Raw genomic sequence first — 6,000 nt, 5'->3', positions numbered from 1 at the left:
AAGGAATAAAATGTCTATTGCCATGTATGTAGCAAACATAACCTAAGCTTTTGTGCAAATCTTTTTCCCAATAAATCAAGTTTTTTGTTTTTTGTTTTGTTTTGTTTTTTTAAGTGTTTTAGTGAACTTACACCCAATTTTCCTATTTCCTTAGAAATCTGAAGATGTATTTATTTTAATCTAAAACTTTTCAATGGATTGTTTCAATCCCTTGAAAATATTTGAAATACTCATATTTTTGGTAGTAAACTACTTATAGAGAAAATATTTGAGACATGTCACCTTTCTTTTCTTACATGATAAATATTAGTACCATAAACCAAAACTATTGAATGTTAAGAGCTCAATATTTTAGCATATTAGGCTCAATGGTGGATACTTGATTATATGAATTGTAAAATTTACCTTGTAAGCATGAATCATGATGGGAGAGAATAGGTTCAACTACTATTTAATTCTTAACTTATTTTATTAGCTGACGGGAAGGAAAATTTGTTGTTAATAAATATGTATGATAAATGTCAAATAATTGGCCTATTCACTTAGTTGGTTAAAGCATCATGCTAATAATGCAAAAGTCATTCAAGACGTAAATGGGCCCTTATTTGATGATTTTTCCCCCTTGTGTCTACTTAGATACTCAAATTAAACCAATATTTTGAGAACACCAATTATCAATTCTCATTATTAGAATATTTATAGGTTAATTGGATGAGAAATGCCTAAAGCAATGGTTCAAGTATCAAGTGAGTTTTCAAAAATATTATTTAATAGAGTTAAAAAAAATTTACAAGCTAGGATTTTTTCTTTTGTTGATTTTTTTTTTCACTCTTCTATATATATATATATACTAAAATTATATCAATATTTTAATAATAGACCAATTATAGGTTAGACTGGACCAGTTACATGTTCAAAAGTCTTTTTTAAAGACTATTTATAGGTTAACTAGATGAGAATTGCCTAAATTGATGGTCCAAGCATCGAGTGTGTTTTCTAAAATGTTATTTTAATTTTTCTATGATATGTTTTTTTCCTTCCCATGTCATCTATATACTCAAATTATAACAATTTTGTTGTGAATAAACTAGTTATCATTTTTTTTTTGGACTATTTATAAGTTAACCCAGACCAATTACAAGTTTGGTTCTTTTTTTTTGGACTATTTATATGTTAACTTAATGAGAATTGTCTAAAGCAATGTTCCAAGCACTAGGTTAACCTAGACCAATTACAAGTTTGGTTATTATTATTTTTTTTGGACCTATTTATAGGTTAACTAGATGAAAATTGCCTAAGCATTGGTTGTGTCTTCTAAAATGTTATTTTGATTTTTTTTTTTGATGATTTGTTTTTTCCTTTTCATGTCTATTTATACATTAAAATTATACCCATCTTTCGAGAATGGACCAATTACCAATTCTCTTTTTAGACCATTTATAAGTTAACTTGGAGTAATTATAAGTTTAGTTCTTTTTTTTTTTTTGGCCTATTTATAGGTTAACTAGATGAGAGTTGCCTAAACCGATGGTCCAAGCATTAGGCATGTCTTCTAAAACATTATTTAGAGTTGAAAAAAAGACCAATTATAGGTTTGGTATTTTTTTTAGCCTAGTTATAGGTTAACTAGATGAGTATCGACTAAATTGACTATCTAAGCACCTAGCATGTATTCTAAAATGTTATTTTGATTTCTTTCATGATTTTTTCCCTCATTTGTCTATTAATATACTCAAATTAGAACAATCTTTTGAGAATAAACCAAGTACTATTTTTTTTTTTTAAATACTATTTATAAGTTAACTCGAACCAATTACAAGTTTGGTTATCTTTTTTTTTTTTTTTTTGGTTTATTTATCGGTTAACTTGATGAGAATTGCCTAAACCAATGGTCTAAGCACTAAGTGAACCCAAACCAATTACAAGTTTGTTTGTTTTTGGCCTATTTATAGGTTAATTAGCTAGATGAGAACTACTTAAGAAGTAGGCGTGTCTTCTAAAATGTTATTTTGATTTTTGATATGATTTTTTTTCCTTCTTATATCTATTTATACATTCAAATTATACCAATCTTCTGATAACAAACTAATTACCAATTCTTTTTTTTTTTTTTAGACCATTTATAAGTGAACCCTAACCAATTATGAGTTTGCATTTGCTTTTTTTTTTGGGCCTATTTAATGTTTAATTAGAAGAGAATTGCCTAAATTGATGGTCCAAACACTAAGTGTGTCTTCAAAAATATAATTTAATAGAGTTGAAAAAATATACAAGCTAGGATTTTTTTTTTTGATGATTTTTTTTCACTATTTAATTATAGGTTCTCTTTTTTAGACTGCTTATAGGTTTACCTGAACTAATTATGTGTTTGATACTTTAATAATAAATCAAGTGAAAAGGGAAATAGGGAGGAGCTTGACAAAAAGGCAAGGACTTCTGGTTATGAAAATGGGAGAGCTCATTAGGGGACTATTGGAATAGAGCCCTAGAAAGCATGACACGATGTAACAATTTTAGATTCATTAATAAATTTATTTATGCATTCTATTCCCTTTATTATCCCATTTGCATTAATTAATTATCTGAGCATTCATTCCCATATCACTTGCATTATATATGACTTGGATGCATTAGGAGTTGCATAGAGGATACAAGTCATAGATTTCTTACAAGATGATAAGTTGTTCATAGTTAGTTCATGGATTTGGGTAATCCAATAGAGATTATAGTGCACGACCTCCTAAATGAAGGGATAACTTATCTTGGTCATTAGGATGGGTTTTCCATGGTGACTGCACAATGTATATGGTTATAGGTTGAATAGGATCTACAGTTAATCAAGATGGTAAGTTATTGGATTGTTATGATTCATCAAACTACTATATTAAATGGACTCTCAATCTTGAGAGGATATTGAGCCTATACTGAAATCAACTAGAGGCTTTAACCTATTTCTGAGACCTTAAAGTAGTCATATACTCCCTACGGATAAGGTCACTATTGATTGAAGCTAGTGACAATAGATATTTTCAACATAGACAACATGATATCTCATGAGATTAAGATAGTGTATGTGTCCCCACGGGTTATCCAAATTAAGGACATGTAATCATGAAAGCTATGACTGTAGTAATTCCTTTAGTGGAATTTGACATATGCTCCTTAGAGATAGAGTAAGTAAGTTGATCACATATTATGAGGATTTGTAACTTAAGTATTAGAAATGTAATCTTATTGTGTCGATAACATTACCTTGTCAAATTATGGACACCAGTTTATGAGGAGTTTTTATGCAATGAACATTAGGTTAGGGACTTAAGCTTTGTCTCATTATAATTTTATAGGATATTGGAATGCAGTTGACTCTCTTTAGTGGAATGTAGAGCCAACTTCAGGTATGGATTTTGAGGAAGCCAATATTTTCCTATGGGTCGCAATGGTCCTTGCTTGAACTCGTAGTTCATCGTGGTACATTTTGTTTGAGGGAATTGGATTTGTAGTTCATAAGTGTGCATGAGAGCATTTTGGTGGAAACACAAAGTTACAATAGATCTTATGAGTGACCTTTCTAGACTGGTGGATTGGGCTATCACCTTTTAATACCTAACTAGTTTTTCCACTTGTTAGATGGTATAGGGAAGAAAATTGCATTCTTAACATAAACTTACCGTAAAAATTAAATTAATTATTAGCCTATTAGCTAAATTGGTTAGAGCATGGTGCGAATAATGCGCATGTTGTAGGTTTAAGATCTTAATGGGCCATTAATCCAATTAATTTTTTAGGCTCGATGTAATTGTGATTGGATTAATAATAATTCAATTCTCCATTTTAGAGCATTTATATATCAACTTACTCAATAACTAGTTCAGTTCTATATTTTGGTCACTAGAACTGATGGTCTAACAACTAGGCTTTGAAAATTGGAAGGGTTAATTAGACCAATCATAATTCAACTTTCTTTTTAGGACCATTTATTGGTTAATGTGATCCTTCTTTTTTTGACCATCTATAAGTTAACATAACCATTCTTTTTTGGACCATTTATAGGTTAACATAATCAATCACTCATTCAATTATCTCTTTTGGTCCCTAGCAAGCACATTGTGTTATGCATTAGGGGATGTGGGCTTCTCCTTGAGTTAATGTAAAATATTTGTTGATGCAAACTATGATAAAGATCTCATAAATTAAAATTTCATTAAAGGCAAGTCATACATAATTGTCACTTCCATGGGTATCTCTTGAAGTTTGCACATTTTAAATAATCATAATATATAATTAATGAGATGCAAATAGGAAATAATTAAATGAATCACATAAAGTTAAACCATACATGTGCCACAATACCTAAACTTGATAATAATAATGCATGTATCCATGGTCATCATTTTTTCCATTGGTTTGCCATTAAATCAATTTGGCATTCTTTTATTTCTTAGCTTTTTAGACTTATACCCAATTTTCCTATTTCCTTAGAAAGCTAATGGTGTATTTTTCTCTATGATTTAAAACCTCTTTAATGGGTTGTTTTAATCCCTTCAAAGTAGTTCAAATACTCATATCTTTAATACCAAGCTACTAATTATGGAGAAATGTTTGTGTTATATCACCTCTTTTTTATTATTTTCCATGATGAATGTCAATACCGTGAACCAAAACTATATATGCCAAATGATCAATATTTTTAACAATGAAAATCTATTTCTTTAGAACCAAGAGAATAGATATAAGCTTGGCAAATTTAGGCTCCATGGTGGATACTTTGATACAATGGATAGTTAGTTTTACATTGTAAGCATGACTCATGATGGGAGGGAATCGATTCTATCATCCTTTAATACCTAACTAGTTTTTCTACTCATTAGATAGTATAGGAAAGAAAACTACATGTTTAACATAGACATATTGTCAAAAATAGATTAATCATTAGCCTATTAGCTTAGCTGGTTAGAGTGTTGTGCTAATAATGCGAAGGTCGCGTTCGAGACCTACATGGTCCATCATTTTAAGGAATTTTTGTTTTTATCCAATCGAATCATGATTAGACCAATAATTGTTTAATTCTACTTTTTAGATTTTTTATATATCAACTAGATCAATTACTGGTTTAGTTATCTCTTTTAGTCACTTAAAGTGATGGTCCAACCATTAGGCTTTAAAAATTGGAGGGGTTAATTGGACCAATTATCATTTGATTTTATTTTTAGAACCGTTTATAGGTTAACAAGACCATGCTTTTTTGGACAGTTTATAAGTTAACTTGACCATTCTTTTTGGACTGTTTATAAGTTAGCCTGACCATTTTTTTTTAATTTTTTTATTTTATGGTTTATAGGTTAGTGTAACCAATCACCCGTTTGATTCTCTCTTTTGGTCTCCAACAACCATGTTGTGTTGTGCATTAAGGGATGTAGGTTTCTCCTTGAGTTAATACCGATTATTTGTTGAGACAACCTAGGATAAAGCTCTCCTAAAATTTCATTGAAGGCTAGTCATAGATAATTGTCACTCCCATGGGTAACTCTTGGAGTTTACACAATTTAACTAATCTTAATATATAATTAATGAGATCTAGACAATAAATAATTAAATGAATCACATAAAGTTAACCTATACAGGTGACCAAATAACTAAACTTGGTAATAATAATGCATGTATTCAAGGTCTACCTTAAATTTATGTGCAAATCCTTTTTCCAATGGTTTGCCATTAAATCAATTTTGTATTTGTTTATTTATTAGCTTAGTAGACTTATAAACCTAATTTTACTATTTTCATAGAAATCTTAAAATTTATTTTTCTCTCTTTGATTTAAAGCCTTCTTAATGGGTTGTTTCAATCCCTTGAAAGTAGTTCAAAAACTCATATATTTAATAGCAAACTATTAATTATGGAGAAATGTTTGAGTTATGTTGCCTTTTTTATTTTCAATGACAAATATCAATACCATGAACCAAAACTATATATGCCAAATGAACAATTTTTTTAACAAATAAA

The sequence above is a fragment of the Vitis riparia genome, chromosome 9 (genome assembly GCF_004353265.1).
Source record: "Vitis riparia cultivar Riparia Gloire de Montpellier isolate 1030 chromosome 9, EGFV_Vit.rip_1.0, whole genome shotgun sequence".
Taxonomy (NCBI): Eukaryota; Viridiplantae; Streptophyta; class Magnoliopsida; order Vitales; family Vitaceae; genus Vitis; species Vitis riparia.
This window is presented reverse-complemented; position numbering follows the sequence as displayed.